Consider the following 9,514-nt stretch of genomic DNA (forward strand, 5'->3'; position numbering starts at 1 on the left):
CCTGGTGATGCCATCTGCCGCCGGGGGGAGCACGTCCAGAGATCCTGATCCCCAGGCGGCAGCCTGACAACGGGATTTTAGCCCGGGATTTATGCCAGGCACACAGACCCAACGTGACACTTCAGGGTTTAGAATTCAGAGCCCGGACGCCAAGAGTCCCCAGGGAGAAAAGCAAATGATTTTCTGAAGACAGTGGGACCTGCTGTTTCCTCTTAGGAACCCATTAATAACATGCTAATAAAAACAAAGTATCATCAAAAGAACATATTTAGATCAACTGTTCCCTTCAGCAGGTTGGAATTTCTGCAACCATCAGGGGAACAGCTTTGAGCTCTGCATAGCAGCTCCCACGCGAGACACAATCTGTCTGTTGCAGAGGGGATGAGTCAGCCTGGGGGAAGGGGGGGAGGGCAAGGACAACCTCCTACCCCAACCCCGCCCCCCACAGCAGCAGGGCTGCTCAGCTGGGTTTTCTTGTGAGATGAGCTCTTGTAACAGGTCACTTCTCTCTGCTTTAAAAGGAAGAGTATCTCAGAGGCTCCCAAACTTTGAGGGAAGTGGCCTGTCACCGAAGCAACGACCCTCCTTCAGAGCAGGGGTGAAGCCCACCCAGCTCCTCCTCTGTCCGGGTTTCCAAAATGCAAAGCTCTATAGATACCTTTGACCCCTCCTTTCTGTCTGTTCCTCGCGTCTTCTATACCCCCAGCTATAAACTGGGCTTTGTGCCACTTCCTGATGGGCGTTGCAGGCATTCATTCATTCAGGAAGGCATTCATGCAGGCAGGCAGGCAATAATTCATGCATGCATGCATGCAGGCAGGCAGGTAGACATTCGTTCATGCATGCACGCATGCATTCGTTCATGCGTGCATGCAGACAGGCCTTCCGCAGGGCTGGCTGAGCACCATTACATGCTGCGTCAGGTGTTAGGGGCGTTGGGCTGAAGTTATAGCCCAGCGCCACCCTCCTGGATCCCATCCACCCAGCCCTTCCTCTTACCCCCGCTTCCCACGGCAACAAGAGAAGCCTGGGACACCAGCCTGTCCGCCCAGGTCGGAGGGGCTCCTGCTGGCTCCCTGCTGGCCTCCCGAGAGCTGAGCCTGGCAGAGCAGGGCCTGCTTCCCCCCGTCACACCTCTGCAGCCACTCGAGGGCCCCCCCGGCTCCCCCACTGCGGGGATGTCTCCTAAGGGCCCCTCTTCCCCGGCCTGCCTGGAGAGGCAACTGGGCCTCTGAGCCCCTCCCCTCCCCCCAAGTCCACAGTTTGCCCCCTGGAGGGTGTGCAGACCTGCCTTCCCTCCTCCCCGCCCCCCACCCCTGCTTTCTGTCCACCTGGCTCCCAACAGCGCTTTCCACAGGAGCCTTCGGGGAGGCCCTCGGCTCAGCGACACCGGATTCCGACCTTCACCGCCCTTTCTCCGTTTTCTCCTCTGTCGCCAAACGGTGGGGGGGGTGCCACTCTGACGCGTGGATTGTTGTGAGCGGAAGGCAATCGGGACCCAGCTGACTCAGGAAAGGCTGTGTTGTGTTTCACCCTTCCCTTGACTGCCTGAAAAACGTAGATCAAGGGCTGGTGCCAGGAGGACAGTTCCTACCAGAGATGACTTTTTATATCAGGCTGAGCCACGCGACCAACATCTGTTTCCCAGACGTTTGCTCTCCCGTCGTCCCGTGAACTGCTTCCTCCCCCCAGCCCCAGACCCCTCCATTGCCTGGTGTCTTGGAGCTTCCCCAGTCTTTGGGGCTCCCGTGTGTATGGAATTAATTGGAATCAATTAAAAAGCGGCTCTTGCGTCCGTTTAATCATGAGACCCGCCCAGGAACCCACGAGGGAGGGGGGCGGGTGTCCCTCCCCACGACGACGCCCACAAACGGGCATCCCTTCCAGCACCTGAAGAGGGAACTGTCCCGAGACTCTGTCGTCAGCCCCACGCTGGCAGTGGCTGCCACCCCCGGGCTCAGGGGTGGCACCTGTGGGCTGGCTGGTTCCTGAACTCCCGAGGTTCCCAAACACAGCACCGGCACAGCCCGTCTCCTCGCCCCGCCCAGCTCGTCCCTCACTGCGTTTCTAAAACTTCTCCCCGCCCCGTGTCGCTTCTCTGCTTCTCTCCCTAAAACCCTCAGAGGAGGCCACAGAGCACCGTGGCTGCGATCGTGACCGCGGACGCTGGACTGTGTCGTCTCAGTCCTCACCATCCCATCGTTACCCGGGCGACCCTGAGCGGGTGACTTAACTTCCCTGGGCCTTGGTTCCCTCATCCGCAAAAAGGGGATGATCGTAGTATCTTCTAAGAGGTGCTGGAAACGCTGACACGGGGCTCAGATCCACATCTGGCACAGAGTGCGTGTCCTGAACGTTCTTACCGAATAAAGAACGGCTCCCTGCTGCGCAGCATTTAAACCCCGGGCTTGGGGCGCCTGGGTGGCTCAGTCGGTTAAGCAGCCGACTTCGGCTCAGGTCACGATCTCACGGTCCGTGGGTTCGAGCCCCGCGTCCGGCTCTGGGCTGACAGCTCAGAGCCTGGAGCCTGTTTCGGATTCTGTGTCTCCCTCTCTCTGACCCTCCCCCGTTCATGCTCTGTCTCTCTCTGTCTCAAAAATATTTGGACTTTCTTCTGCCTAGAAGGTTCTTCCCCAATGGCTCCTGGCCTCCCTGCCCACCCCCGTGCTCCTCCACGCCCCACCCCTGTTTTTCATCTCCCTCCTAAGCTTGCTTGCTTTCCACGGGCCTAACAAACCAGCCCTTCTCAGCACATCGCGCAGTGTTTATTGACTAGTAGGTGCTCAATAAATATTCGATGCAAACACAAATGTCCAAGCTATACGATAGATCAGTCATCAGTAGCCTTATCTCCAACTCCCCAGTCATTTCAGATATAATCGTTGTTTGGGCTCCTCAGCGCCAGGAAGAAGGTTCTTTTCCGAGGATATCCGAATCCCAGACAGGCAAGGGGGACTGTGGCCGGGAAGGGGCACAGGCCGAGCCTGGTTCCCCAAAAGGTGACAAGTGCAGTGTTCCAGAGAGCACAGGACCCCGAAGCACTGAAGGCAGGGCCCCTGGACACTGGGTGGGATCAGAGGCCTGACTGGCCTGAGGACCCGCTGAACAACCTTCTTGCCTCTCTGGGCCTCAGTTTCTTCACCTTCAAACTGAGGGGCTTGACTCTTTGCTAAGGATTCGTCCAACTTAAAAAATCCTTGAGTCTGTCCCAATATCGAACGTGACTTGATTCCCGCCATGTCATTCCTCCACGCCAACCATCGTCAGTGGCTCCCCACTGCCCTGAGAATCCAGACTCCGCTTATACTGGTGGCTGGATTGGGTGTTCTCACTCCGGCCTTCCTGTTCCTGTCTAACGGCCCCGCTCCCCATTCAGGTGAAACTCTTCCTGCCGCCTGTTGAACAGGTCCCTTCCCTGTGCCTCCTTTTTCCACCTGAAGAACCTTCCCTCCTCTCTGCAAAGCTGACGTCCCCCCTCTCTTCTGAAACCGAGTCAAACCTCTGCTCCTTCACGCAGCTGTCCCCGGGCCTCCCCAACCCGTGGCGCCTTGACCTTCCTTGTTGGCCTACCGTTCGGGTCCGCGTACCAGTAGCCTACCGCGTTATTTATCGCCCCCGACCTTGCCTTCACCGATTCCTACATATTGGTATTTTCTCCTCGTTAGGAGCGCGGGCTTCTCAAGGAAGAGACCCTGTCTTCTCCCTTGCTACACTTTCCTCTTACACGGCCTCAATAATCCGTTGGCCAAGAGAACAGTATTTAGTAAACCACTGGCTGAATAAGCAACTTTCTGGCTGAATCACGCGTCTCTCGAGTGTTCAGAGGCTGGAGCTAGATGCCAGTGATCACATAAGGGACCGCAGGCTTATCAACCACAGAGGCAGTTTTCGAAAACCAGATGCCTCCGTATTGGCTGCCTCGAAGTGACCAGCCCGTCACCAGCCACCTCCCTTGTGTACCCGAGGCTCCTTCCACTAAGAGACCCACACGTGTTTACGGTCATCTTGCTACCGTCTCACTGGCCCCCCTATATCCTTGGCCCCATGACCGGCGTCACTGGAAAAATCAAAGCTGAGAGGCAACGGAAGAGAGGAAGAGTCTCTCCAGCTGCCCCACCGCCCCACGGCCCCCTGCCCAATGTCAGTCGGGCTCTGGCCTCGCGGACCCAGCCTACTTTTCGTGACTAATTTTTGCCTTAAATGGACCCCCCCGACTGCGTGTTTTCTTCTTTTGAACAAGAATGCCGGGAATCCTCACCCAGCGGCATTGGCCTGAAGGATCCAGGTCTGAAGGCTGCTCTTCTCCTGAGTCTTCCAAAAACAGAAGCATCTCGAACTCACCTCCTCACTTCCCTCCCTTCCTCTGTGCAAGCTTCGCACCTTGTGTGCACGAATGACCATCACAACCCCACTCGCCAGGGGCCAGGGGCCACCGAGACCTTCAGGCCCTCGCCTGGCTTCCATGGAGAACCAGGAACGGAAGGCCGGCGGCCCCACTCCCTGATCCCGCCACAGCCACAGCCGTTCCCAGACGTGGCCTCTGGGGACAGAGTGGCTCGCTGTGCTGAGGGCCAGTGTCCAGACAGACAGGCGGCAGGAGCCAGGAAAGGTGGCGGGGAAGGGGCCGTGGCAGGAGGAACGGCAGAAAGCCAAAACCCACAGACAGCAGCGAACGGTCAACGCAGGTAACGGGACCCATCCACAAACCTGTATCTACCTCTCCAGGTCTCACTTCCAGCCCGGGGTTTTCTCGGTTGCAAGATAAGGTCGGGAAGGAAAAAACACAGACAGCGGCACTTCCTTTCCCCCCAAACACCAGATGGTGCCAGATACAGAGTTCTTTCCGCCGAAGTCGGTTACTGACAGGGAGCTGGGCTCCCGCAAAGCACCCCCTGCAGGCCCGTGCAAAGGGACGGTGCTCTATTCGTGCCCAAGTGGGTTTCACCGAAAAGGCATTTCAGAATTATTTTTGTAAAGGGTGGCTGGGTTCCCAAACCACCTGCAAAAGCTTACTTCCACCCGAAACGTAGCTGAAATAGTGAGCGCTTGCAAAAAGAAAAACCATTTAGTGGAGGAGGTGGCGGGTGAGCAGGAGATAAGAAATGAAAGCAAAGAAATGATTCTAAATAACCAGTAAAATTGGGTTGAGAGTTCCTTGAGGGCATGAGCCTTCCTTAGTGAACTGTTCGTCTGCCTTGCAAGTCACAGCTCACAGCCCGTCACTGCACGGTTTTGCTCACTGAACTCCGGGTGCTTGAGAATAAAGCCGGTTTCGTTAGAGGTGGATAAGGAGGCATCTGAAGACTTGTGTGGATTTCCTGGAATGGCTTCCCGGGATGTGGACCCTGACTGCCCTAGTTGTCTATTATCACCTCAGGTCTAGAACTTTCCTTTCCTCCACACAGATACATTGGTAGCAATCATCATGCACTTATAAATGATAACAAGCATCCTTTTTTTTTTTTTTTTTTTGGTCCAAAAATGAACAAAACGAAGTAAAAGGGAAAACAGAGGAGACCAGAAAAGGAACGAAGGGAAGGAGGGAGATTTTCCTCGGGTGTCTCTGGGCAAAGGTGTGGAAAGGAAGGAGACATTCTTAAGCTAGAAGAGAGAGGGCAAAAAAGGAAAAAAGGAGAGGAGAGAGGAGGAGGGAAGGGAAGGGAAGGGAAGGAAGGCGCTTAAAGATCACCGGGCTCGGTTCACGCGCTTCCTAAGCGGAAAAATCACCCCGTCGAGGATGTGAGGATTGAAAGAAACATGGCGTCAGGCACAGCGCTTGGACCCTGGTGCCTTCTCACACATGGTAGCCGGCCCTTCTGTTACTATTACAAGACTCTTATTAGTGTTCCAACACCAGGAAGGTCGCAGTGCGGACCACGTCACCTCACGCCAGCCCTCAGCGGGGGCCCACAGAGGGACACCCTGCACATCACCAATCAGGATGACCGGGAGAGGAAGAAACAGCAAAAGGAGAGGCTGCTGGCTGGGCACCCAGTGCAAATTCACAGCGTCACCCAGGCCTGCGGGGCAAGGCCGTTCTCCCCAGAGAACCTAGAGCTCCCTGGAGAGACGGGCACCCAGCAGCGGGCGGGGAGTGGGGGTGGGGGGGTAGGAGGACTTTGCCACGTTGTCCAGTTATCCAGCAACCGACCCATCCAGCAACCCCCAGATCAGGGAGGATTTCCTCTTTTGTGAGGCTTCACAAGAGAGAGTCGACCCTGTTCCCACCGAAGAAGCCAGCGCACTGGGTCACCCAGAGTTACGCCCAAGGCACCTGGTGCTCCCCGCCTCCTGACCCACCGGAGCCAACCTCGTTGGCGCCCGCTCGTTTGCAATGTCTGCTTCTCCAGCTGCCCAGCGAGCTCAAGCACCAGAGCTTCGGCTTCTGTTATTTACACCCGAAGGAGTCCCACCGGCGCCCAACTTGGGGGAGTCCGTCGGTCCTCAGCTGCTCGTCTTGCCCTGCGATGACCCTTGTGCCTTCATCAGGCCGCTTCCCGACTCAGTGGCTGCTGAGGACCTTGAAGATCTGCCATCCCCGCCCCCCAAGCAGAGACGTTCTGCGCCCCGCCCCCAAACCAAGGGCCAGGAGTCCTTCCAGCGGCGGGATCTCCGGTGCCTGGGGGGGCCACCACCTCCCGTGACAGCCTTTCTGCTCCTGAAGAGCTCGGATTCGGGGCAAGTTCCCAGGTACAACAAGATGACATCTGGCTGCTGGAAACGTCCACCCATTAAACCGATTCCCTCAGCCAGTTTTTAAAGCGTCGCAGGACTGAAAGCGAACAGAGTTCCTGCTTTTATACATTCTGGCGTGGTGACAACGAACAGGAACAGAGAGCAGCCACCAAGAACGCAGGCAGGGCTGCTTCTAAGCTCTTTGCAGGGAGCCAGCCACTTACCGCTTATACCTTCCCTGTGAGGAGTACGATGGCTGCCCCCGCATTTTATGCAGGAGGGGGTGGGGTCGGGAGAGGTTACCAAACATGCCTGAAGTGACACACCCGGAAAGGAAGAGAACCAGGGTCTGAACCCTGCAGTCGGGGGCCACAGCCCAGCATCCTTGGCAAAGTCACGCTGCGACACAAAAACTGCCCAGAAACAAATGGATCTGTTGTTCAGATGCTGACCTGCAGAGCAGAGGGCGGTGATGGACGGTCCCAATCGCGCGCTCTGGGGGGGGGGCCCTGTGGGAGCAGAGCTGCTGAGGACCCAGAGGGTGGAGGAGGGTTTGGTGGGAGAGGGGGCGGTGGGAGCACGGGTATAAGGAATGGGTCTGGCCCATGATGCTACCTGGAGCTCTGTCTACAAGTAACTCTCATGTCCTCTTACCCTTCCCCGCGCCTCCTTCACACACCCGTACGTTTTTTTGTGTTTTGTTTCCTCGGGAGCCTGCTAACCCCCTGGGTGCCTGCTCTGCCCAGGCCCGCTGGCTCCGCACGACTTCCCCGATGGCGACGGCGGCTGTGCAGCCGCAGCCAGGCTGGGCCGGGCCAGGCAGAGGGGCAGCCGCAGGTTGGTGCCCTCAATGCACCCAGACACGTGCACCTCTGAATTGTCACCATCGATTCGGCTGCTCTATCGGATGACTCCCAGATCTTTTCCCAGAAACAGCCCTCATTCTATATTTGGACAGTTGTTTTTTTTTAAATCTGCAAAGTTCTAACTTCCTCATGTTAGTTTCAGCCTGCTATTCCAGGCCACCGAAATTATTTTCAAATCTCTGTCCTGCCGTCACTGTTACTAGGTTCTTCTGAGCTTTGTCTCATCTGCCGGATTATAAAATGTTTCTTTCTTCAGTTGAAGCATAAATAAAATTGTTGAGCAAGACAAAGCCAAGGTCACGGACAAAGTCCTCTGCCTCAACCAGAGATCATTCCCCAGGCTGACAAAGGATACTGTTTATACCAACGAGTCTGGGACATCTGACAGTAGCATCCAGTCAAATATTATACACTCTCCTCCCTCGAGATCACACAGACCACATTTTCCTAAATGCCAGGCAGGAATGGCACATGCTGTACCCCCAGCTCTCCTTAAACTTGCAAATGAACTGCCCTGTTTCAAAAAATAGAATGATGTTCACTTCTTGTATTTTTTCCCTGTAGGAAGTGACCCCTGCATCCATTTCCAAATATTCAGAATCCCTTTAAGAAATGGTTTTTAATGTGATCTCTGTCAATACCTTGCTTATCTTCCTGATTTCTCAGGGTTGTCTGCAAAAGCTCTGAAGTCATCCCTACGTTTTTCTTCAGGAGAGCTCACCACCGCCTTGCCAAGAGGAGAGTGGCCTGGCTCTCTTTAATTGTCCATTCTTTCTTATGGAGAAAAGGAAACTTGCATCAGAACCTTTTTAAAACACATTGGGGAATAAATGTGATAAAAGAATCCCCAGAGAAGGTTAATTTTTTTTTTAATATTGAGCAGCTTCTGTATAGAGTGAGAATTTCCGGACCCAAACAAGATTCCAAAAGCCTTTTCTATGCTCAGCAACGTCTAGGAGTCTGCCCTAAGACCCCTTCCGAACACGCTTTTCCCTAGGTATTGAGTACAGCATTCTCTCCTTTTCTGTCAAATTTCCTCCTGCAGGCGGCACCGTGCGTGGGAGGGCCGTGGAGGAAGTCTGCACCCCAAGGTGCCAGACCTGGTTCCTCCCTAGCTTGGTGCCGGTCTGTTTTGAGTCACTGTGCAAGTTCACGCCACCCGTCCTCAAACCTACCACCAGCCCACCCTTCCCTTTATACGGCCTGCCTTCAAGGAAACTGTCGGAGGTGTCAAAGCAAAGGGTTGATAGGAATCTAAGTCAACGTGTGAGCATTTCCCCTCGAGGGGGATAAAAAGAAGACACAGACCACAGTGAAGAAAATAAAAGCAGAGATACCTGATTAAGATCTCCCTGCCATTATGTATGCATGGCCTCAGACCAGGCGACTGCAGGGCAATCAGTTCTGCTTTTTTCCGGCCATTTTGGACTTCTGTGGGAACTGAAATGATACCTTTGGAAAAAAGTAAAAAATGATCCTTCTTAATGCTAATGGGCACACGGCAAAACTAGCATACTTATTTATGGCCTGTCCCAAGCTAACTTGGCCCAATCACTTTGCACTGTCAATGCAAAGCAAGGCTCAACAAGAAACTCACACTCCCAGGAAGGTACCCTGAAGAAACCAAGAGAAGAAAACTACATACGTAGGCCCAAAACTGTTCGATGCTGCATAAAAAGGTCAACCCGGCGCAGTCCCAGGTATATCTTGTGCACTCAAAACTATCTTTTGAAAAGCTAAGTAGGTCCAACAGTCCGATGATGATTTAATAACTTTGGTGAACAAGATGGACAAGAACATGAACAAGATGAAATAGTACACAGAAACGAAAGTCATAGTAGAATGTCTATAAAAACCAAGGGACGGGGCTCCTGAGTGGTTCAGCCAGTTAAGCATCCAACGCTTGATTTCAGCTCCGGTCATGGGGTTGAGCCCCGCATCAGGCTCCAGGCTGAGTGCGGAGCCTGCTTGGG

General features: G+C 54.6%; 1 long non-coding RNA gene across 1 annotated transcript in view; it reads right to left on the reverse strand.

The window, feature by feature from the left end:
- The window catches only part of LOC121015063 (uncharacterized), a 36,036-nt gene extending 26,575 nt beyond the window's left edge, over positions 1 to 9,461 (reverse strand). Inside the window, exon 1 of the long non-coding RNA XR_005783593.1 lies at positions 8,879 to 9,461. This is a non-coding gene — a long non-coding RNA (uncharacterized LOC121015063). The remainder of the gene's footprint in view (positions 1 to 8,878) is intronic.
- Between the last annotated feature and the right edge of the window lie 53 nt (positions 9,462 to 9,514).

Source organism: Herpailurus yagouaroundi, unplaced genomic scaffold (genome assembly GCF_014898765.1).
Source record: "Herpailurus yagouaroundi ecotype Mexico unplaced genomic scaffold, PumYag 205, whole genome shotgun sequence".
NCBI lineage: Eukaryota > Metazoa > Chordata > Mammalia > Carnivora > Felidae > Herpailurus > Herpailurus yagouaroundi.